The following is a 26,013-nucleotide window of genomic DNA, read 5'->3' as shown; positions in this document are numbered from 1 at the left end:
GGGGATACTACAAGAGTGGTCCTCAGTAGGAGCGCTGATTTTTGTGAGCAGTCCGGATGGACTCACTTACACGCTAACCCTGACATTTTGAGAGATGATTTAGGCATTCATGCTGAGAAAGAAAGTCCAGAGAGTGATGAGCCAGAAAGGGATGGTGCACATGGTTCAGATGCAGATTCTGATCAGGCACGAGGTTCTTCTCCTAAGGTAGAAAAGCCAGAATCTAGGAGTGCTCCAACTTCGCCAGTCAGTAGGCCTAGCAGACAGCAAAAGCAAAGCAGGTCACCTGCAACACCAAGCCCAAGGGAGGTATCTAAACGGAGGTCTTTATCCCTAGAGGCACGTCCAGACATAAAGTCTGAGACAGATTCTGACAGCCAACGGTCAGAGGGGGCACAAGAGGAGCAATTGCGCAGGTCAAAACGCGCCACGAAGGGCAAGCCGCCAGAGCGGTTTAAGGTGACAAGTGTATACGTAAATATGGCACAGTGTGAGCCAGAAAGCTATATGGAAGTACAACAGCTTCCAAGCTCAGAAGCCGTAAAGTGGCAGGAAGCAATGGAAAAAGAGATGGCTTCAATGAAGTCTCTCGGTGTGTTTACAAGTACAGAGCTTCCGAAAGGGCAACAAGCTGTAGGTTGTCGATGGGTATATCGTTTAAAGCCCACAACTACTGAAGAGTTGCAATATAAAGCCCGACTAGTTGCAAAAGGGTTTTCGCAGCGCAAAGGTGTTCACTATTCTCAAATCTATGCCCCTACTTCAAGATCGGAGTCATTAAGAATGCTTCTAGCCTCTTCAGCTAAGAAGGGAAATAAGCTGTTTCATTTTGATGTCAATGTGGCTTATTTAAATGCAGACTTACAGGAGGAAGTCTATATGACACCACCACCAGGTTTTGAAGGAGACAAGCCAAACCAGGTCTGGCGCCTACACAAATCCATTTATGGGTTGAAACAGTCCGCCCGTAATTGGAATTCCTGCTTAAACGATGCTCTAGAGAGCATGGGGTTCAGAAAGAGCGCAGCAGATGCGTGTCTTTATCTAAAAGGCTCGGGATGTGAACAAGAAGCAGTTTTGATATTTGTTGACGATTTATTATACAGTGGAAAGGATGATAAACTTGCACAACAATTTGCCACAAAGCTTGGAGAAAGGTTTCAGATAAAATCACTAGGCAATGTATCTGTTTATCTAGGAGTTAAAATTCAGCAAGATGAAAATGGTAACTATTGGCTTAGCCAAGAAGCTAAAATCCAGCAGTTGCTGGAAAGGTTTAAAATGAACAACTGTGCTGGTGTTAAAACCCCAATGGAGTTAAGTTACACAAAGGATGCTCAAACTGAGCAAAAGGCAGAGTTCTGTAATCCCGGGGTTTACCAGTCAGCGATAGGCAGTCTACTCCACATTGCACAGTGGACTCGGCCCGATATAACATATGCTGTCAACATGCTGTGTAGACAAGCTGAAAAACCATCAATGCATGCTTGGCAAGGAGTAAAAAGAGTTTTAAGGTATCTCCAAACTACCAAAAGCTTTCGCTTAAAACTATCAGCAGAGGGCAGCACACAACTTGAATGTTGGGCCGACAGCAGTTGGGCAGATGCTGGACCAGATAGAAAATCAGTGTCAGGAATGGCGATAAAATTTGGAAATGCACTAATTGGTTGGAGATCAAGAAAACAATCACTTATAGCTTTAAGTTCAACTGAATCTGAGTTCAATGCGTTATCAGATATATGTAGAGAACTGGAATTTTATAAGCAACTGGTACAAGAATTGTTTGGAGAATGTTCCCTACCTATCAGAGTGTGGGAAGACAATCAACCTTGTATTAAACTAGCTAAATCAGGTCAATTCAAGGCGCACACAAAACACTTGGATATCCGTTATCAAAATGTATGCCAAAGTGTAAAACAAGGTTTAATTGAACTAAAGTATTGTCCAAGCCAAGAAAATCTCGCAGACGGTTTTACAAAAGCTTTGAGTCCGCAATCTCATAAATGTTTCTGTTCAGGTTTAAATTTGTATTAAGGTTGGTACAGCTCAGTGTTACGAGCGAGAGGGGGTGTTGCTATCAAAGGGTTAAAAGAGTAGCAGAAACGCTCTAATCACTGAGCAGCTGGAGGTCATTAGGCTTCCAGGAACATGAGTCTGTATAAATAGTCCCCCTGTTTGTTTGTTCTTCCCCTTCTCCCTTTGGGTGTGTGTTTTGCTGAGATGTGTGGTTCGTCGCCAGGATTGTTTTTTGGTGTTTTGTAAATAAACCTTATTTTTTGATTTACAAACCGCATGCTCCAGGACTCCTTTTTGGGAAGATGCTGCCTCTCCTGCCCTTCTTAGCTGCTGCGCGAAATCCTCTGCCGTGGTGAGACTTTTAAAGAAGGAAGTGCACTGGGCATTTACATTAAACTAATTAAAGTTTAATGGGACAGGTGCTGCTTGGCACACCCGGCAGGAAGTGCTCGGACCCCTGGCTGGTGTGCAGTGCTGCCAGCAGGGGATGCGAGCACTGCCTGCTGGGCGGCCAAGGGTGCTAGTGTCACCCGCCAATCGTGAAAATCCGATCGTCGATTGCGAAAATACACCCAGTGGCATAGGGAAGGCATGGGATGGCACAGCACAGGGCGCGCCATGGCGTCCTTAGGGACAGGGAGCACTGTGGTGCCCATAAGGATGGCACGGGATGCCGAGTGCCCTGTTCTATCCCTATGGCGCTGTGCACCGTGCCCCTATGGGCTGTTTGCCCCACTCCTGGGCACGCCGTCCCAGGTGCCCAAGAGGCTTCCTCCGATGCTGATTGCGGCTCTTCAAGAGACTGTTGTGCACCCAAAACAGCTGCATATTCCTTATGCCCCTATTTGCAAAAATACCTCATTATTGCTGCTTGGGAAAAGGAGCATGCAACAAATGTATATGTGATCTGATGTATGTACATCTTGGGATAGTACCTCTCTTTCCTGCTGCTTATATAACTTTGAAGCCAAGAGATGAATTATGTGAATTGGGGTGAGGTGGGGGAAATCAATAGCTCACATCAACAAGCTGTATTTCTAGACAGATAGCTTAAAGGCCTTTACAACAAACCCTGCCTCTCCTCTCCTCTAGTCGCAGGGCATATTCATTTCTCTCTCCGACGCACCCCCAGTTCTCTATCAAACATGATATAAGGCTTGTCATGGAGGATTAAAAATAAAAGCCTTTTGAGAAGGGATTCTGTGCATTTTGGAGCCACTGTGAAGCAGACTTAATTAGGAAGGATGACAAACAAGGAGGGCAAAAGACAGAGTTGGCTGGCTTAGCGAACTCACATGGAAAGGGCTGGGCTCCGTTAGGGCCAATAGTCGCAGTTTTAATGACGTTTTAGCACAGGATGTGATCAAAGGTTTTAAAAGGTTATTAGGACTTCCAATATACAGACCAGGACCGTACAAAATATGTTCTATATGGGTTAGTGGACATAATTTGGTGTGGCAATTCAGCCTAAGTTCTTGGTCTTCAAAATATAAAGCAGAGCTGCCTAAGGAGCTGTAGCCAGCACCTCTGGTTCCCCCGAAACCACCTCTCGTGTTGAAGATCAACCAGTGGCTCAGGGTGCAAACATTTTAAGCCCTTACTATTCTCCAGTACAGGGATGTGGGTGGCGCTGTGGGTTAAACCACAGAGCCTAGGACTTGCTGATCAGAAGGTCAGTGGTTCAAATCCCTGCAACGGGGTGAGCTCCCGTTGTTCAGTCCCTGCTCCTGCCAACCTAGCAGTTCGAAAGCACGTCAAAGTGCAAGTAGATAAAAAGATACCGCTCCGGCGGGAAGGTAAACGGCGTTTCCATGCACTGCTCTGGTTCGCCAGAAGCGGTTTAGTCATGCTGGCCACATGGCCCGGAAGCTGTACACCGGCTTCCTCGGCCAATAAAGCGAGATGAGCACCGCAACCCCAGAGTCGGTCACGACTGGACCTAATGGTCAGGGGTCCCTTTACCTTTACCTTTACCTTTTATTCTCCAGCACATTTTTCCAAGTTCTTTTCTTGCTCCTTATGGGGAGAGAGTATTGTGTGGCAGGAGTACCTGTGCTGTGGAACTCCCTGACATTAGAAAGGCACCCTCAATATAGAGAAGCCCACTGAAAACTTATTATGTTTCAGCAAGCCTACCCAGACATATATTTTAGTTACTTATTTTTGTGCTTTTTATTTTGTGACTTGATTTTGATTTTCTGTGATTTAAAATTGCTTTCTTAGGGCGCCGGAATCGTGGAAGGAAGCTTTTATCACATTGATACCAAAATCGGAAACTGAAAAGACACAACTCAAGAACTACCGTCCCATCTCCCTTTTAAATGTGGATTACAAAATATTTGCAGATGTTTTGGCAAGTAGATTTAAAAAAGTTCTAAATGAAGTAATTCATAAAGATCAGGCAGGCTTTCTCCCAGGTAGGCATATGTCTGCGAACACAAGGAACATTATTGACATTTTGGAACTTTTACAAACAGACATAAATACAAAAGCAGTTTTAATCTTTATAGATGCGGAGAAGGCCTTTGATAATATATCCTGGAAATTTATGAAGGGAAATTTAAAAGAAATGGGAGTGGGACGTGGGTTCGAGAATGGGATTGATGCAATATATTCCGAACAAAAGGCTAAATTGATAGTTAACAATGTGGTTACAGAAGAGTTTAAAATTGAAAAAGGAACACGACAAGGCTGCCCGATCTCCCCGTTGTTATTTATATCGGTCCTGGAGGTGCTCCTGAACATGATCAGAGGAGACCGGTTGGTGGAAGGGATTCAGGTCGGAGCGAAACAATATAAACTTAAAGCTTTTGCAGATGACTTAGTATTGACATTGCAGGAGCCAGAATCTAGTACGAAAGAAGTGTTACAACTGATTCAAGACTTTGGTCGGGTGGCGGGATTTAAACTAAATAAACAAAAAACTAAGGTGCTGGGAAAAAACTTGACAGACATAGAGTCGGAACGGTTTCAGAGAGAAACAGAACTAACTATGGTTAAGAAAGTGAAATACCTTGGGGTAAACATAACAGCAAAAAATCTGAGTTTATTTAAGGATAATTATGAAAAATGTTGGTCGGAAATTAAGAGAGACTTGGATAGTTGGTCAAAGTTAAAACTTTCATTGCTAGGCCGTATAGCTGCTATTAAGATGAATGTATTGCCAAAAATGTTGTTTTTGTTTCAAACATTACAAATTGTAGACAAAACGGAGTGCTTCCGGAAGTGGCAGAAAGACATCTCTAAATTTATCTGGCAGGGCAAAAAGCCCAGAATTAAGTTTAAGATATTAACGGATGCGAAAGAAAGAGGGGGCTTTGCCCTGCCAGACTTAAAGTTATATTATGAAGCCGCAGCTTTCTGCTGGCTAAAAGACTGGCTACTTCTGGAAGACACGGATGTACTGGATTTGGAAGGTTTTAATAATGCATTTGGATGGCATGCATATCTTTGGTATGATAAGGTTAAGATTAACAAGGCCTTTAAGAACCATATTGTCAGGAAAGCAGTGTTTAACGTCTGGACAAAATATAAAGACTTACTGGAAAATAAAACTCCGAGGTGGCTGTCACCCCTGGAGGCAAAGGCCCGAAAAAGACCCAATATGGAGGCCAACTGGCCAAAATATTGGGAAATATTAGAAAGAGACGGAGACAATTGGAAATTGCAGAGTTTAGAGAAAATGAAAGATAAAGTGCGAGACTGGTTACACTACGCTCAGATTAAAGAAGTGTTTAAGAATGACAAAAAGTTAGGATTCCAGGTGGAGAAATCGAAATTGGAAACAGAATTGTTAGAACCTAAGAACAAAGTACTTTCAAAAATGTATAACTTGCTGTTGAAATGGAACACACAAGACGAAATGGTTAAATCGGCTATGATAAAGTGGGCTCAGGATATTGGGCATAACATCATGTTTGAGGATTGGGAAAGGTTGTGGACCACCGGGCTGAACTTCACTGCATGTAATGCTCTGAAGGAAAATGTAATGAAAATGATATATAGATGGTACATGACCCCAGTTAAACTGGCTAAAATATACCATTCGTCTGATAATAAATGTTGGAAATGTAAGGAAAATGAAGGAACATTCTTTCACCTCTGGTGGACTTGCCCTAGAGGGAAGGCCTTCTGGGAAATGATATATAACGAGCTGAAAAAGGTGTTTAAGTATACCTTTACCAAGAAACCAGAGGCCTTCCTTCTGGGCATTGTCGGCCAGAATGTGTTAAAGAAGGACAGAACATTTTTCATGTATGCAACAACGGCAGCAAGGATACTGATCGCTAAGAACTGGAAAACTCAAGATCTACCCACACTGGAAGAATGGCAGATGCAGCTGATGGACTATATGCAACTAGCTGAGATGACTGGCAGAATTCGAGACCTGGGAGAGGAGAAGGTTGAAGAAGATTGGAAGAAATTTAAGATTTATTTACAAAAGTATTGTAATTTGACTGAATGTTAACAAGGATGTCAGAGTAGAAATAACTGTCTACCATCAAACAATATTTGAGTTAAACCTAAATTTTTGGATTTAAGATTGTAAACAAAATGATAATTTGCTTGAAAACAATTTTATAACGATACAAGTGGAAGCGTGAGGCGTGAGGGAGTCCACAGTAGTAATGAAAAGATGTTATAAAAATAATGTGGTTTGTTAAATATGTATTTCTATTAAAAAACCTTAATAAAAATCTATATAAAAAAATAAAAATAAAAAATAAAATTGCTTTCTTATTATAATGATGATGCACCATGTGTTGTTTTGATGCTGTTCTCCACTCAGGGATTTGTTTTAAGAGTGGACTAAGGGAGCCCCAGATAAATAAAAAAAACTTGGCTTTTGTGTAGCTCGAAGTCTCCTCTGGTGGGTTTGCTGTCTGTCCTTGTTATGTACTGAAGTTCTCACCCTGGGCCAGCAGGGGGATACTGTAGATAGTTTTCACTCAGGTCTACATATGCAAATAAGGAATTGAAAGCGACGTTCAGTGATTGGATAGTTACAGAAAGTTGTTACTGTTGCTTTGTAGTTGAGCTCTATATAAGCAGGTTGACTGAACCCTTCAGCCCAGTTCTGTTCTGGGCCTGTGAATAAACAAGAGCTGTTTGAAGAATCACCGTGTCGCCTGTTCACCCACAACTTAACAGTCCTCTCTTGTTTCAGGATTACAAAAACCCAGAATTAGACAAATTGGATTCATTGTAGATTGCATTGGGATTGTAAGAACAGACAGTTGTATTTAATAGGCCTGGGCTATGTATCGATACATTGTCCAGGACTGGTTTGAGAGCTAGATCGCAAAGGTGTTTTCACCTGGTGGTATATCGTGGGTGGGGCTAGCTGGCTGGCTGGTCCCTTACCTTCCTTCTGTGGCTGAGTGGGTGGGTTGCCTTTTTCCTCCCTGTGCCGGACACTGGTGACAGCGGAAGTGGTGTTGGTTTCACCCTGGGGGTGGGGCCAACGCTCCTTCCTTTTCACCACTGCGATGTATTACTATATTGCAATGTTTAGCCGGTGATGCATTGTGATGTTGAAAACGTGATATCACCCAGCCCTCTTATGTAATGGTCTGAGGTTCTCAGTCACCTGGCAGGTCACAAAACGCGGTTGGTGGGTGGGTTGCAATAGTCTTCATGGGTCACAAGTTACGTAGGGCAGGATAGCATTCCAGGACACCCCCCCCCCCCCGCAAAAGCAACCACTACAAACCCAATCCAGGAATTGAAAGCCAAAATAAAGAAGTCAAAACTGCCCCCGCTCAGAGGGCTGCTGCTGACAGCCATAGCAGAAATGTTGAACAACAGACAAGGCAAGGGTTTGTTCAGCTTTCGACTGAGCAGAGCCTTTCAGTCGCCAATATCCCCTCATCCAGATTCATTCTCCCTCCAGTGCTTCGAGCAAAGCCACAGAAAGCTCCATTGAGGAGATTAAGGCCAAGAGCTCATTCTCTCCCTGTGCCTGGGATATTATCATTCCTGTGCAGGATGGGAAAATACTTTACCTCTGGCCTTTCTGCGCTTGCAACACTCTGGTGTGTGGGTGTCTTTTTTAAAAAAACAGAATGGTTATATCTCCGAGTAGCTTCTGACCAGCTTTTCACATTGAAGCTTAGCAAGTGCTCGAAGAGAAAATTTCTGCTGAATGCGTGCCCTCCAACATTTCACAGCTGAATGTAGGGACACTCATATGGACTTATAAGGTCCCTGTTTCCACTCCAAAAACCACTGCCTGAGTGCTCCCCCCATCATGCCACTCCACTGTGCTTTAATGAAAGCTCTTCTCTGCTTCCCAGGCTCTGTTGTAATTTACTCTGGATTCCCTGGCTTTCACGAATTTCCGAGCTATGTGTGTTAGAATAGACCCATTTTTTAAAAAGCCACGTGGGCTAAAATTGCTTCTGGGGTCCCCCTGTGTTTAGGGGGCTTCAGCTTCCTTAGTTTCATAGTAGATCCATCCCAAATCCTTTCCACCAACATTGAACTTCTATAGATTTGGAGGAGTGCCCTTACAAAAATAAAATAAAATAAAAATCTTCAGCAGCCTCAATGCTCCATACCAAGTGAGCATGCTCAGTTCTCATTGGATTTTGGGGGGAGGTTCTCCTACCTTTACGCAGGTGGTGCTGTGGTCTAAACCACAGAGCCTAGGACTTGCCGATCAGAAGGTTGGTGGTTTGAATCCCTGCGAGGGGGTGAGCTCCTGTTGCTCGGTCCCAGCTCCTGCCAACCTAGCAGTTCGAAAACACGTCAAAGTGCAAGTAGATAAATAGGTACCGCTCCGGCAGGAAGGTAAACGGCGTTTCCGTGCACTGCTCTGGTTCACCAGAAGTGGCTTAGTCATGCCTGCGACATGACCTGGAAGCTGTACGCCGGCTCCCTCGGCCAATAAAGCGAGATGAGTGCTGCAACCTCAGAGTCGGTCACAACTGGACCTAATGATCAGGGGTCCCTTTACCTTTCTTCTCCTACCTCTAGGGTTCCCTTAAGCCTGTTTACACCTCTCTCTCTTGTGGCTTTTGGCTACAGAGAGATTGACGCTTGCTTCTGAGCTATGCATGCAGAGAGAATGATAACGCCAAATGGAACCTTCAGGTTCAGTGACTAGCACTGTAACAATGGGAGAGGAATAGTAACAATGTTCTGCTTGAGGGTTTCTTGGAGGCATCTAGTTGGCCATTGTTGGCAAGAAGATGCTGGACTCAGAAGCCTTTTGAAGGGCTCTTCTTATGTTCTTATAACAAAATATGAAAGGAATTTGTTTTAAGTCTGCAATGATGACTTTACATAAATTAAAGATGGTCTGTGCAGATAAATATAACTGAACCTCGCACGTTAATAAATTACAATAGAAGTCAGTCCCACCCATCTCTTACAAAATGCTTTGGCAGAATCAGCATAAGAAAAAAAGTCAACTTTTTCCAAAGCAAGTAAGCATTTGATATCAACGAGAACATTTGGTAGTTCTCAAAGAACAAGAGTTTCATTGTCCGTATTACCGGCTTTCCCCAGATCCTGAATTTTTTTCAGTAGTAGTAGTAGTAGTAGTAGTAATAATAATAATAATAATAATAATAATAATAATAATAATAATAATATATTACTTATACTCCACCCAACTTGTAATACTGAGCTTTGGTGTTATTCTTTGAAGGAGAACTACTTGAAAATGATTTACAGATGGTATTTAACTCCGAGCAGACTTGCTAAGATGTACAAGACTGAATCAGATAAGTACTGGAGATGCAAGGAGGTTGAGGGAACGTTCTTTCATATGTGGTGGACCTGTTAAAAGGTAAAAGAGTATTGGGAAATAATTCATAATGAAATGTTAAAAAAATGTTTAAAAGTACTTTTCCAAAAAACAATGTTGGGGATAATTCAGATGGAAATTCCCAGGTGTCAAAAAAGGCTATTTATGTACCACGGCCCGGGTTTAGTTAGCCCCAAAATGGAAAACGAGCGAGGTCCAAACTAAAGAAGAATGGCAACTTAAGCTGATGGAATATGTGCAGCTTGCGGACTTAACATATAGAAGAAGATAACAAGAAGAACATACGTTTAAGAAAGATTGGAAAATGTTTATTGAATATTCAAGGGGAAATTGTGTATACTTTAAAACTTTGGCAGCTTTAAGATAAATTCAACAGTGTAAATAAGTTTTGATGGATGCAATGATGGAATACTGAATGGTTTAGTTTATGTAAAATATGCAGGGATTTATGACATGCAAAATGAATGATGGAAAGAGAAGAAGGGAAGTCATGGATATTTTAAGGATGTTTAAATGAGTATTCTAAATTGTAAAACAGAAAATTTAATAAAAGTGCTCTCTCTCTCTCTCTCTCTCTCTCTCTCTCTCTCTCACACACACACACACACACACACACACACACATACACACATGAGAAGTTCCTGGGATGCTCTTTTGTCTGGTCTGGTTTCCTCTGGAAGACACTGAAGCCTTTAAGGCGTTGTGCAAAATTTAAGTTTATTAGCAAGCATACAGGCTGAGCATAGGAGGAAGGCAGACAGCTTAAACAATACAACAGCCAATCCGTTGCATCACAAATGATCTGCCAGAGATGCAGCCCCACAAAAGTACATTCCAGGGCTCAACGTTATCTCTTCCTTTCTCTGTTTCCCAGCTGACTGGTACAGTTGCGTTGGACTCCAACTCTCGTCATCTGCAACCAGCATGTAAATAGTCATGAACGATGGCCATTGTAGTCCAACAGCATCTGAAAGACCACAGGTCATCTGTCCCTGTCCCACCCCCCCGGCCCGGTCACATCCCTGCCGTAAATCAAACTCACAGTAATCATTCTAACCACTGACATCTGATAGCAAACAATAGAATAGATACTAGCATCTCAGGACTGGTTGTCTGAGGCAAGCAAGATGATGAAGAAGAAGAGTTTGGATTTGATATCCTGCTTTATCACCACCCTAAGCGGCTAACATTCTCCTTTCCCTTCCTCCCCCACAACAAGCACTCTGTGATGTGAGTGGGGCTGAGAGACTTCCAAGAAGTGTGACAAGTCCAAGGTCACCCAGCAGCTGCATGTGGAGGAGCGGGGAATCGAACCCAGTTCACCAGATTACATGTCCACCACTCTTAACCACTACACCACGCTGGCTCAAGAGAAGTTATGCTGGAAGAAGTAGACACAGCAACTTTGATGAGCAAGTAAAATCCTCAGTGATACATTGAGCAATAGATATTGGTCATAATATAGACATGGGAGCATGGGAACGATTGTGGAATATGGATATCAGATTTACAGCATGTTATGGTCTAAGAGAAAATAATATGAAAATGATATATCAATGGTATCTAACACTGAGTAAATTGGTGAAAATGTATAAATCTAAATCAAATAAGTGTTGGGAATGTAAAGAGAAAGAAGGTTCTTTTATCATATGTGGTTGTCTTGTAGTAAGGTTAAAGTTTATTGGGAAATTATATATAATGAATTGAAAAGGATGTTTGAAACAACGTTTGTAAAAACCCCAGAAGCTTTTCTTTTGGGAATTGTAGGGACAGAACTACTGAAACTGTACAGAAACTTATTCATGTATGCTACTACAGTGGCAAGAATGTTACTTGTCCAAAAATGGAAAGGAGTCCCAGCGAAGGAAGAATGGATACAAAAACTTATGGAATATGCAGAAATTGTGAAACTTACCAGAAGAATAAGAAATCAAGATAACAAACTTTTGATAAAAGAATGGAAATGGTTTCTTGAATATTTACAGATAAATTGTAAACACATAAGAACATTGGCAAGATTATTGTAATAACCTGCCGTTTTATAAGTATGTATTTAAAGTAGATGAATAAATGAGCAAATTAAGTCATATGCAGGATATGCAGAAGATATTAAAAATAAATTTAAGGAACTGCAGAAAGAAGGGGAAGGAAGTCAACTTTTTGAAATGTTAAAATGATTGTAAAATTAGTGAAAGGTATAAACCTGAAAAGCATTTCTTTCTTTTTTTAAAGACACAGGAACTTTGGAGATCAGAGCAAACCACTTTGACACTGTCTGGCCACCTATTGGGGTAAGTGCAGCAAGAGATCAAACCAACAACTCTCTAACTCTCTCTCTCTCTCTCTCTCTCTCTCTCTCTCTCTCTCTCTCTCTCTCGTTTTTGGCAAACTCCCACAGAGATTGATGCACTCAGGAGTGCCTGGTTTCAGAGCACCAGTTTTGCAAACCGTCTTGGTGAAATGCTAGCTAACTGGGAAGGGTGCTGCGAAATGTGGATTTCTGCTGGCATAGTCCAAGCATTCGGTGGATGGTATGGACAGATACATTGGTGCAAATGTTAACAACTGGGATGTTACAAGGGTGGGTTTAGTGAATGGGGTGGTTCCACTGCACCTATGTATAATGAGACAACTTATTCCCTCGCCCGCGATTGCAGTCTGTGAAAGAACAGGCTGTCTCTTCGAAGCATTTGTGCTAGCTTGTTTGGGGAGCTGATATTTTTGCCTTTGTGCTTGGCATTTAAATCCTTTTCTTTTCTCCTCCTTCCGGTGGCAGTATCAGGGACATGAACTTTGAACATGTTGCGCCTGATTGCTGTAGGACAGGTGTACAGATAGGGTTGAATAAATGCCGAGAAAATGTTGTAGTCACCAAATGGCTATAGATGTCCTAATTCAAGACACTCAACGTTATATATTAGACAGGAGCCCTGCTTGAACAGTAAAAGAACACGTCACTATATATCCCTGTCAGATTAAAAAACTAATTTGAAAAGATTAATGTATTCCATTCCTGTTAGCCTGAATCAGATACCGCTGTGCCTACAGCACCACTGCCTCCTGATTATTGAATTTTTATGGCCTTGTAATTAATTGCAGATTCCCTGTTTTGTTCTATTTCTTTTTCTCTGACATTTTAATTTCAACAAAAAGCAGCGGTCTCCATGCAGCCTCTCTCAGGAGATCCTAATGGCCTATAAAACAAAATGACTTATAGATATGGCACCCACTTCAGCTGGCTAGCGATTGTTCGAAACCTTGCTGATCATGCGGAATTTAATTTCCCCCTGTTCCTCTACTGTACTTATTCCTTGCCTATTAAATTGCAGCTCTGCCGTCTTGACTAACAAATGGATGTAACAAAGTGCAACCCTCCGGTAATATATTACCGTTACTACGGGCAAATTTTTATCCCTTAAAAAAACCCCAGTTTGTTTTATCTAATTATCAGTGAATAAATGGCCAGGGCACACGCGTTGAAGGTTGGCCTTGAAACTGCACGTGAGGATCTTGGATCCTGAGGAATCATCCGAAACACTGAGGAATTTAAAGAATCACACACACTGCTTTACATGTCCCCAATTCCCCTTTGAATACCTGAAGGAGTATACCTGTATACCTGAAGGAGAGTCTCCACCCCCATCGTTCTGCCTGGACGCTGAGATCCAGCGCCGAGAGCCTTCTGGCGGTTCCCTCATTGCGAGAAGCAAAGCTACAGGGAAGCAGGCAGAGGGCCTTCTCGGTAGTGGCGCCCGCCCTGTGGAACGCCCTCCCATCAGATGTCAAGGAGATAAACAACTACCTGACATTCAGAAGACATCTTAAGGCAGCCCTGTTCAGGGAAGTTTTTAATGTATGACATATTAGTGTATTTTTGGTCTTTGTGGAAGCCGCCCAGAGTGGCTGGGGAAACCCAGCCAGATGGGCGGGGTACAAATAATAAATTATTATTATTATTATTATTATTATTATTATTATTATTATTATTATTATTATTATTATTATTATTATTAAACTAAATGACCCGACATGTCAGTTGTTTATGCAGTCTTGACAGGAGTCTGGAAAGAGACCACAGGCTTCATTGTTGAATTATTTTGAACTTCTGGGTGGTGTCTAGAATGATTCCAAGCACAAAATTCCTGAGAATTCTTTCTCTTTTTAAAAACATCTTTCTAGTCCTCATGGTTGCAGAGATAGAATAGAATGAAAGAATATCTGCAGCAAGGTCATTAAAGTTCTAAAACAGGGGAAGTCTTGGGCAACGTGGGAGAGAAAATTATATTTCGGGCTGCATGTGTTTTTTCTTTGTTGGCCACCTTACTGGTATTACCATGTAGCCATGGTTTTATGGAATTAAATGATCAGGCTTATGAGGGAAGTATCTCAAAGGCACAAATCCTTTCACTTTTAAAAAGTGACTGTTGTGCCTGGGTTGAAAACATTGCTATATCTTTTACAAGGTTTAAAAAGTAACCACAACAAAGAATGTCACTTGCCCAAAAATGGAAAGAAGAAATTCCAGCAAAGGAAGAATGGATACAAAAACTTACGGAACATGCAGAAATGGTGAAACTTATCAGAAGAATAAGAAATCAAGACAACAAACTTTTTATAACAGAATGGAAATGGGTTATTGAATATTTACAGATAAAGTGTAAACAGATAAAAACACTGGCAGGATTATTGTAATAATCTGCAGTTTCATAAGAGTATATATTTAAAGAAGACGAATAAATGAGCAAATTAAGTTAATATGCAGAAGATATTAAAAATAAATTTAAGGAACCGCAGAAAGAGGGGGAAGGAAGTCAAGTTTTGAAATGTCAAAACGATTGTAAAATCAGTGAAATGTATAAATCTGAAAAGTATAAATAAAGTTTTTTTTAAAGTTATCACAACAAATGTCCTTAAACGATAATACAGTATATTGGTTAAAAAAAATCCCTGAAGGAAACCAAAACCTTGAAATGGTACCTATGTTTTCATCCTTCAAGGCACCATATTCTTCCCTCTGGGCTCCATTTCAAATTTCCTATCTCCAGATCACCAACATGTCATCTGACTCCCAGCCCTCTTCATCTTCAGTGATTCCTCTGTTGCAGTCTTAGAGAGCAATCCTTTCCCCTGTTGATGGTTTAAGATGGTACCTTGATGCCTATCTGCTTGTCTCCAGTGGCAGAAAGGATAATGCCAGGGGTGGGGACTCCCTTGCAATGAAGGCTCCAGTTGTGCCCTAGTGGATGGAAAGCTAGTGTCAGCAGTTCTCCCACCAGTGATATCAAGTGCAAAGCTTCCAAGCTGGAGTTTCAGGGACAGGGCTATGGTAGCTTTGAATCCACTGGATCTAAATCTCTGAAGGTCCTCCAAGGGGCCTGATCTCTGGGCCTCTCAGCTATGCCAGCCCAAAGGAAGAACTGCCTTCCAACTTTCTGCATGTGATGAGGTGGTGGAGCCATTGTTCTACTCCTCCCTGGCCCCCCAAGCTAGAACTGATCCATTAGACAAATAAGGAATGGGTACCTAAACTTAGCATACCAAGGAAACTGTCTTAGATAAGCAGATAGCACATTTCCTGACATTCAACAGTGCCTTTCCTGTCCAATATATCAAACTCGATTAGTATTTATCAAGCAAATTATATTTCCATGCTTTGTAAAACAAATTGCATATTTGGCTTTCATTGGGTTCCATGTTTTAATTTATGAGTTGCAGTGAGCAATCTGGAGGGACACGGGTGGCGCTGTGGGTTAAACCACAGAGCCTAGGACTTGCCGATCAGAAGGTCGGCGGTTCGAATCCCCGCGTCGGGGTGAGCTCCCGTTGCTCAGTCCCTGCTCCTGCCAACCTAGCAGTTCAAAAGCACATCAAAGTGCAAGTAGATAAATAGGCACCGCTCCGGCGGGAAGGTAAACGGCATTTCCGTGTGCTGCTCTCGTTCACCAGAAGCAGCTTGGTCATGCTGGCCACATGACCCGGAAGCTGTCTGTGGACAAACGCCGGCTCCCTTGGCCAATAAAGTGAGATGAGCGCCGCAACCCTAGAGTCGGTCACGACTGGACCTAATGGTCAGGGGTCCCTTTAACTTTACCTTTTAAGCAATCTGGGTTGCCAGCTACTCTTTATTTTTCAAGTCTAGCCAATAAAATGGGGCTCTAGTACTGGGATATGGAAAGCCAAAGGACTTCAGATGTTCTAATGCAGTTCAATGCTTTCCTGCTGCAGTACCTTGCTGCCAGAGGCAGAAGAACAGTTTGAAAATTGATTGGGAGATGAATGTTATCGGCTGTGTTTGGAAACTTGCAGCCTTTCACCTGGCACAGAGACCCATGAGCATGTTTGAGTTTTTTTTGTTTTGCTAGTGACCTCCCAGCCCCATCACCTCCCAAGTGATGACTCTATCCTGGTCATCCCCAACAGATCAGTACTTCAGAAATCAAAGTGCAGCAGCCCTCCAGACCAATACAATCTTCATTCCTTTCATCACAGCAGATACACAAGGACTAGGAAATCTTCCTTAACCTCAAGGCCTGTAATCCTGGCATTAGTATAGGCCACAAACCAGCATACAAACCAAAGTTAAATTGGCTTAAGTCACGGATGGGGAAATGGTGGCCCTCCAGGTAATGTTGGACTGCAACTCCCATAATCCCTGACCATTTGTGATGATGGGCTGGATGCTGATGGAAGATGGAGTTCAACACAACTGGAGGCCAACCCTGGTCCTCCATACCAAGCCCTGGCCTAAGCCATAACAAAGTTGCCCCGCGTTCTCCAAAATAACGATACCCATTATTCCTCAGCTGAGTTCCATCAGTAGAACCTGACAGGTTGCAGCAACAATCAAGCAACCATGCATTAACAATTTAAACGGCTCACGAAGGGAAAACCAGGTACTTAAAAGCATGGTTAGAGGCTTACAACAGCCTGGTACATTTTCTCTCATCACTGGATTGAGCATTTCTTGGGAACCCTAAATCTGGTGATCTGCTGCCTTTCAGGACATCTCTGGAAGAAGAAAAGTCTAAGAAGTAAACCCTACACAAATCTGGAATGGAGTCCCTAAGGTAGTCAGATGTCATCTTTATGCTTCCTTCCCACACAACGCCTTCAGCTAATCTGGTGCCAAGTGCATTGCTCTGCTTTCCTTTGGACCACAGAAGCAAAGGTGAGAGGGGCATCATGTCATCTGGGCAGCCAAGGACCTCAGTAAGCACTGCCCAGGCCTGCACCCTGGAGAGATCATTTTGGTACTGCTAACACAGCAAAAAAACAACGCTGGAGGGAGCAGTTGAAAGTTATAAGCTCACCCTGATTGGCTTTAAGGTAGAAACACTACAGGTTGCCTTTGTCGTCAGGAGAGATCATCATGTCTCACTGGTCGGTGAGGTGGTCTATGATTTTGTTGAATTGGGCTCCACCATGACCAGAAACATCTCAATAGACGGTCTCTCCCATATTGGTCTCTACAGCCACAGCAGGCTCTGTAACTCTCCAACGGTTTGACTAAACATCTGAAGGAGCCCTCTTCCACTGTCTCCCGAGACAGACGGAGGCCAACCAGCTGAACTCTCTGTGAAAGAAATCCTACACTGACAGCCTTCTGAAGAGAACAGTCCCATGTCTCCTTTAGTATAGATCCTCTGGCCCCCACATCCAGTGGCCAGTCTTTACCCTTCCCACTGTGCATTTGTTCTGCATGGGGTTAGGATTCATGCCGCGTGGAAATGATGTTACATGACTTAGGTGAGGAATGAGTGGAGAGCAAAAAAGGGCAAATTATAAAGCAAATACTTTAGTTGTTGCAGTGAATAATGCATGAGCAAGCCACAGGCAGAAATGTGTTCAGATACATCAAATAATTCCACATATCAAGCACATTTCTGAAAATCAAAGTCAGGGAGAATAGTGCCTAATTTTTTCCCCGTCAGATAAATTATTAACAAAGTATTTAGTGCAATCTTGGCAAAGCCTCGCTAATTAATGCAAGGAAGCTGCTTTCCATTTCCACCCAACGAGGCCTTTGAATTTGTGCTTGCTTGGGGTTGGGGTAGCCTAAAAAGCAAACAAAAAGAAAATCCTTAGAAATGTGGCTGCTTCTCACCCTGTCTCATGTTGAACATTTGAAACGCAGAAAGGAAGAGAGAAATAGAAGGCTTGGGAGTCACTCCTCACGACTGAAAGCCACGTCTGTTCTGGTACCATTTAAAACTCTAAGAGCAAACTCCTATACATGTCTACTTTGAAGTAAGCCTGGTTGAATTCAATTGGACTTGCCCCCAGGTAACAGAAAATTTAGAGGTGTGCTATGAATTAGGAAATCCTACCTTTGCAATGAGCTGAGTTGATAACCCCCTTGGCAAGCCTTTTGTTCTCTGAATCAGCCTCTATCTGCAATATGGTGGCAATAGTACCGGCCTACTTTTTTTAAAAAAAATTATTTATTCAAAGTTATAACAAAACATATTTTCCAAAAACATTCCCCCCACCATTTTTCCCCCCTCCCCCCTCCCCCCCCCACAAAACCCATCCTCCCACCCCACCCCCCGACCTCCCTCAGTTCCAGTCTTTGGTTTCTCCAATAACACTATTTTCTGCATGTTACAGAATTGTGTAGATCTTCAAACTGTTTCGCTAATTATTATCAGTAAAAAAAATTGTGAATGTTTATTTATAGTACCGGCCTACTTTTTACCAGGGACGCGGGTGGCGCTGTGGGTTAAACCACAGAGCCTAGGATTTGCCGATCAGAAGGTTGGCGGTTTGAATCCCTGCGACGGGGTGAGCTCCCGTTGCTCGGTCCCTGCTCCTGCCAACCTGGCAGTTCGAACACACGTCAAAGTGCAAGTAGATAAATAGGTACCACTCCAGCGGGAAGGTAAACGGCATTTCCATGCACTGCTCTGGTTCACCAGAAGTGGCTTAGTCATGCTGACCACATGACCCAGAAGCTGTACGCTGGCTCCCTCGGCCAATAAAGGGAGATGAGCACCGCAACCCCAGAGTCGGCCACGACTGGACCCAATGGTCAGGGGTCCTTTTACCTTTACCTTTTACTTTTTACTAGGTTACAAGATAAAGTGTGATTTTATTTCAGGAGAGAAGAAAAGGTGTTGACATAATACCTCCATATATATATATATATATATATATGCTTTCGTAGATTTTCACGGGTACAGGAATGCAGGTTTTGGTGTCCTCGGGTGTCTTCCCGTGTAAAAGTTGGGGTGTCTAGGCGACGTTTCGACGAGGTCTCACTCGTCATCTTCAGGCTGGTGCTTTCGGCTTCTTGTTACTGGAACAGAGCAGGATCTCAGTGTTTGAGTTCCTATAAATACTGTTGAGGGGTGTGGTGTATAGCCTCCAATGTTCTGGGCAGAGAGGAAGTTCCCAGGCTAGTGTGCCTTTTCTTCTTTTGTTCCTTAATTACTTGAGGGATATCTTGAGTGATTTCTTGAGTGATATCCTGAGTACCACTTAGGTGGGTCATTAGGTGTGGATTAGTTGCTAAAGTCTTTGTGTCTTGACCTCTTGAACTTTGTGAAGAGTTTTTCTGAGAAGATGGCTGTACTGCACTTAGTTGTGCTCTGGCTTGGCTTCGTGTATAGGGGCGAGCTGTGGTTTTGTGGCCTGTGTCAGCCAGATCTGTGTAGGGATTGCAGGGGGGTGCAGCATCCGGAGGTGCCACCATGGTTTGGCTACTGGATGGTGTCTGTAATTTATCTGTGGAGAGGGTCTGGGTTTGGGTCTGGTGTGGTTGATTGGTGATAGCGTTCTGTGTGCCTCTGGATCTGGTGTCAGTTTTTGTGGGGAGGGCTAATTTCCAGATGTCTGGCAAGCGGGATGTGTCGTCACGCTTGTTCATGTTGTGAGGGTGTTTCTCTATCTCGATGGCTTCCATGATTATTCTCTTGTGGTGATGTTCCATGTTAAAGAGCAATTTGGAATCTGCAAAATTAATTTCGTGTCCTGTTTCTTTCATGTGTTGGAAAAGAGAGGAAGTTTTTTCTTCTTTTTTGACGGCATTCTTGTGTTCTGCGATACGTGCATTTATTCGTCTGTTTGTTTGTCCAATGTACGTGGCTGGGCAGACTTTGCAGGGTATTTCATAGACCCCTTGGTTTTCCAACTGGATTTTATCCTTGGGGTTTCTGAGGATATTGGCTATTTTTTGGTTGGTGCAAAAGGCTGTTTTGATATTGTGTTTATGGAGGATTTTGCTAATTTTATCTGTAGTGCCCTTGATATAAGGAAGGAGGGCCATGCCATTGTTTTCTTCTGTGTCTTGGTTTTTGGGGGGTGTTTCTTTTTGGATTAGCTTCGTAACCCTGTTTTGCTGGTATCCATTGGCAATTAACACATTTGAGAGATTCTGTAACTCAGTTGTCAAGTGGTCTTTGTCAGCCAGGCGTTTGGTTCTGGAGATGAGAGTCTTGGCTACGGAGTTTATTTGTGCAGGGTGGTGGTGTGATTGTGCATGTAAGTAGCGGTTGGTGTGTGTTTTTTTCCGGTAGATAGTGTGTCCTAGGGAGCCATCAGGTTTTTTGTAGATTAGGACGTCAAGGAAGGGAAGTTGGTTGTTGGCTTCTATTTCCATAGTGAATTGTATTTTGGGGTGTAGGCTGTTGAGATGTGTGAGGAAGCTATCCAGTTTTTCCTTCCCGTGTGGCCAAATTACAAAGGTGTCGTCAACATATCTGAGCCAAAGTTTGGGTTTGTGTTCTGACTTGTCTAAAGCATTGGTTTCAAAGTGTTCCATGTACAGGTTTGCGATGACCGGTGAGAGGGGTGATCCCATAGGTGCTCCTTCTATCTGTTTGTATCTTTGTCCATTGTGGATGAAGTACGTGTTGGTTAGGCAGTGGTTGGTCAGGTCCAAGATGTATTCGGGGGGATTGTATTTGTTTTGAATGGCTGTCAAGGCTTCATTAATGGGCACTTGTGTGAAGAGAGATACAGGATATCACTCAAGAAATCACTCAAGATATCCCTCAAGTAATTAAGGAACAAAAGAAGAAAAGGCACACTAGCCTGGGAACTTCCTCTCTGCCCAGAACATTGGAGGCTATACACCACACCCCTCAACAGTATTTATAGGAACTCAAACACTGAGATCCTGCTCTGTTCCAGTAACAAGAAGCCGAAAGCACCAGCCTGAAGATGACGAGTGAGACCTCGTCGAAACGTCGCCTAGACACCCCAACTTTTACACGGGAAGACACCCGAGGACACCAAAACCTGCATATATATATATATATATATATATATATATATATATATATATATATATATCAGGGACACAGGTGGCGCTGTGGGTTAAAGCCTCAGCGCCTAGGACTTGCTGATCGAAAGGTCGGCGGTTCGAATCCCTGCTGCGGGGTGCGCTCCCGCTGCTTGGTCCCAGGGCCTGCCAACCTAGCAGTTCGAAAGCACCTCCGGGTGCAAGTAGATAAATAGGGACCGCTTACCAGCGGGAAGGTAAACGGCGTTTCCGTGTGCAGCTCTGGCTCACCAGAGCAGCGATGTCACACTGGCCATGTGACCCGGAAGTGTCTCCAGACAGCGCTGGCCCCTGGCCTCTTAAGTGAGATGGGCGCACAACCCCAGAGTCTGTCAAGACTGGCCCGTACGGGCAGGGGTACCTTTACCTTTACCTTATATATATATATATATAGAGAGAGAGAGAGAGAGTTAGAGAGAGAGTTGTTTGAATTATTCCAAATAATTCTCCCTCTTAGTTAATGTGGATTTTTCAGCACTTTACTGTTATGTTATTTTCTCCAAACATTCACGTCTGAAAATGCATTAAAAATTATTGTATTGTTGTTATGGTATAAGAGATAGAAGATAAGGTGTAGCAAAGAGGGAGAGAGAAAAAACTCAATGGGAAATGGGAAGTTGGCAAAAACAGAATAAAAACTTATTATGTATTGGGGTGTATATGTGAAATTTTTGAAAATTTATTAAAATATAACTCGGAAAAGGTACATTTGAAAACTTGCAATGTATTTATTAAATTACTAATGGGTTCAATATTTAAAGAAAATTAACTTATAGTATATAATTGAAAATCTCCCTGATAAATACTGTGGGCTGACAGTATTGTGGTGGGAATGCACCACAATCCTGAGAAAAATGGACAAAATGATGCTGAGTCAAAAACAAATTCACCCCAAGATGCACTCGGGCATCTATAACTTATTCTCATGGTTTTTAATAGTCACTTAGCAATGCTGTGTCTATATTTGATCACAATTGTGGCACTGAAAACCCCTCGCAGTGTTTGGCTGTGCTGCTGTGACATCACGGAATGCCTGCAGAGACTTCCATGCATGCAGCAAACCTGCTGGCAACAGGTCCAGTGCCATGTTCTGTTAGGAAAGGCATGTCATTCATTGCCCTTGACAATGATGTCCCCAGCAGGGACTTAATAGGAACGGATGCAAGTATCTGTTTCCGGACTGAACATCATATTCACAGGGTTTCCTCTTAGTATAGAGGCTCTTCCTTCCTCATGTTTTGCTCATCATGACAACCAAGTAGTACTAGTAAAATAACAAATAGCACAATTCAGCCATCTAGTAACATCCCTGCATTTTTCTAAGGAACCATTTTTCTTCTCCTGTGGTAAAGGCGGTGTATATGGATTGCCACAAGAGAGGCAAGCTTTTGCACACCAGCATAATTTCACCACAATGCAATGCCTTACTTAGTCACTCTGAAAGTAGACAAAATGGTGATGTTTTGGCTCGCTGAGCCTTCAGAGTACATAAATAACATCTATTATAGCACATAAATTACACTGGAGTGCGGCAGCTCATTCACCTTTCGAAATTTATCTGCATAGATTAACATCTCCTCACACAAGTTCATGAAACAAACTGGAATAGAGAATAATCCAAGCTACAAGCTCGCAGAAGAGAATTCACCATGCAGGGCAGGCATAGTTGAGGGGGCGCCCTCCGCAGGTTGTTGGACTATAATTCCCAGCAGCCCCAGGCAGCATGGAATGATGAAAGTTGCAGGGCAGCAACATATAGAGTATACCACATTGGTTACCATGGCATAAGGTTGTATGGAATGGTAAGCTCTCATTTATATGAACAAAGGTGAAGAGTTGTTTTCAGGTTCAGAATTGTTCCAGGACAAATTCTGCCTCATGTCTCTGGTGGCCCCACTGTTTGGGGGCAAGGACTGCCCCACAAAAAGTGTTGCATTGAGCTTGCTCCTATCTGCATAGCACATTGTCCTTAGTTTTGTTTCTTGTGTTAAGGGCAGTGCTATTTTTCAAGAGGTGCCGCAACTTACCATGAACACCTCTCTTATTCTCTTAGAATGGCAATGGTGCCCACCTGATTTCTGGGGGGTGAGAGCCCTGGATAGAATCAGTTTGCCCATGGAGCCTGTGGCTATGGTGTCCAGTCCCTTGGAGGCTCCAGCAGAACTGGAAATGGATGAGATTTGTCTTCTTCTTATTTGGCGATCACTCGTAGCCGAGTAAGATTGTCTTCTGTGAACACAGTCTTAATAGTGAGTCCATAAGTGACTGTGGAGGCCAATTCTGGATCCATCCATCCATTCATCCATTCATCCATCCATCCATAGGTTTCTAGATGGGAGGGGGGCTTAGGTTTCCAGATGGGAGTTGATCATGGTGAGGGTTTGCCAAACATGCCTTCCTCTTAGCACATTACTCCCTTTTGTCCTGAGTTCGAGCATCTTCAAAGCCCATGACAAAAAGCTGTTCTCCCATTGGAGTGCTCACAGGCCAGTGTTTCCCAGTTGTCGGTGTTTATACTACATTTTTAAAGATTTGCCTTGAGAGAGTCTTTAAACCTCTTTTGTTGACCACCAGCATTACACTTTCCATTTTTAAGTTCGGAATAGAGTCGTTGCTTTGGAAGACGATACATGGCCAGTCTACCGAAGTTGATGTTGAAGAATCATTGCTTTGACACTGGTGATCTTTGCTTCTTCCAGTACACTGGCATTAGTTCGTCTGTCTTCCTAAGTGATGTGTAAATTTTTTCGGAGACACCGTTGATGGAATCTTTTGAGGAGTTGGAAATGGCATTTATAAGCGGTCCATTTTTCACAAACCTACTGTAAGGTCAGTAGTGCAATAGCTTTGTAAATAAGCATTTTGGCTTCCCTATGAATGTCCTGGTCCACTTGTACAGCCCTTTCACACATAGGGCTATGGTGGTGCATTTGGTTGTTGCTTGTGGTTGGAGTGGGTTGGGGTTTGGCGGGCTAGCTGGTGTGGCCCTGCTATACCCCATTGCAGTTTTTTCTTGTATGGCAGGAAATGGTTTGAACCTCCCTAGAATGGAAGCTGAGGGATGGATGGATAGGCAGACATACTGTGGTACCTCTAGTTATGAACTTAATTTGTTCTGGAGGTCCGTTCTTAACCTGAAACTGTTCTTAACTAGAGGTGTGCTTTCGCTAATGGGGCCTCTTGCTGCCACTGCGCCGCCGGCACACGATTTTCGTTCTCATCCTGGGGCAAAGTTCTCAACTTGAGGTAACTCTTCGAGGTTAGCGGAGTTTGTAACCTGAAGCATTTGTAACCTGGGGCATTTGTAACTTGAGGTACCACTGTACAGATATTGTGTAAGGTAAACAGCACCCTATTTGCTACTGTCCATGGTACTGCCCATAGTCTTTGTTTTTTTTTTTGTAATAATCTTTTATTCTTTTTTCCCATATAGAAAGTTACATTTGATAACAATTCTATTCCTGTTCCAGAAAACTAGTGACTTCCCGCTCACCTAACATCAATGTCTATAACTCAAATTACATACAATTGTGTTTAAAGATACCGTCTTATTTAATCTTCTCTAACATGCTTATTGACGCGGGTGCCGCTTTGGGTTAAACCACAGAGCCTAGCACTTGCTGATCAGAAGGTTGGCGGTTCGAATCCCCGCGACTGGGTGAGCTCCCGTTGCTCGGTCCCTGCTCCTGCCAACCTAGCAGTTCTAAAGCACATCAAAGTGCAAGTAGATAAATAGGTACCACTCCGGCGGGATGGTAAACGGTGTTTCCGTGTGCTGCTTTGGTTCACCAGAAGTGGCTTAGTCATGCTGGCCCCATGACCCGGAAGCTGTACACTGGCTCCCTCAGCCAGTAAAGCGAGATGAGTGCTGCAACCCCAGAGTCGGTCACGACTGGACCTAATGGTCAGGGATCCCTTTACCTTTACCTTTAACATGCTTATTAATACAGTCTGCTGTTTCCTTACCCTTGAAACCCTGCTGTGGTCTTTGCATATGGGAGCTAACAGATAGACTCGATAGGGCTTCCAGTCTTCTTTAAAAGATTCTAAATTTGTATCTTTTATCACTGCTGTCAATTTTGCCATCTCTGCCTATTCCAAGATTTTCGTCAACCAATGGTACCGTCCATACTGATGAATTCTTTTTCAAGGACTTATGTTCTGAGCTCCTTTTCATAGAATCATAGAATTGGAAGTAACCCTTAGTGCCATCTAGTCCACCACCCTGCAATGAAGGAATCTTTTGCCCAACATGGTAGTTTTTTCCTTGTTTTCCTCCTCCAAAAACTAGGTGCATCTTGTGGTCTGGTGCGTCTTATAGAGCGAAAAATACAGTAAGTCTTAGGTGCTACTGACTCCACTGTGCTGTTGCCTTGAGCTGCTTTTCTGGACACTTGCTTGTCTATATCAACAACTGGTGGTACAGTGTATTCTTGCCAGGCTTTTCTGAACAGATTTCAGAAAGGAAGGCCACAGAAATAGTTCAATACATTTCTTTGCCACAGTAATTGTGGAGCTGAAAGGTTATACTCTCAGCCAGCAAAAGGCTCCGCTAAAGAGGTCAAAGAAGGGGCTTATTATTACCTCACTGGGAATAGCATTCTATGTACTTAAAGCTGTGTGAATAGAAAGCTAATTCCTTTGGGGACACTGCATACTCTGAACTTTCAACTAAAGTATGTACCTGAATTGCTATATTAGAATAATGTCGCACAAGGGTTCTATAGATTAAAGACCTATCGAGTCAGGAGTGAAACCCAAGAGGAAATGGGTAAATACCAATAATTTCAATCACAAGTATACTATTTAAATGGAAATCCAGTTTCAGGTTTCTTGTCCGCCTTCCTAACTATAGCAGTATACTTATCTAGAGTTCACCAGAGAGGTATTCTGCAATTGAGATTCCTTTGCAGTTAGCTCTGGGGGTGAGTTATACTAACAT

At 42.9% G+C, this 26,013-nt stretch overlaps 1 long non-coding RNA gene across 1 annotated transcript; it reads left to right on the top strand.

Annotated features, from left to right (window-relative positions):
- The first annotated feature begins 9,207 nt into the window (after window positions 1-9,207).
- LOC309369670 lies at window positions 9,208-13,350 on the top strand. Its single transcript, XR_014168244.1, has 3 exons — window positions 9,208-9,446; window positions 12,023-12,081; window positions 13,242-13,350. It is a non-coding gene; the product is annotated as an uncharacterized lncRNA (long non-coding RNA).
- Window positions 13,351-26,013: the final 12,663 nt, after the last annotated feature.

This window comes from Podarcis melisellensis (assembly GCF_964234715.1).
Source record: "Podarcis melisellensis genome assembly, chromosome: 5".
In the NCBI taxonomy this organism is placed as follows: domain Eukaryota; kingdom Metazoa; phylum Chordata; class Lepidosauria; order Squamata; family Lacertidae; genus Podarcis; species Podarcis melisellensis.
The sequence above is the reverse complement of the archived record's forward strand: the minus strand, read 5'-3'. Positions and strand labels throughout refer to the sequence as shown.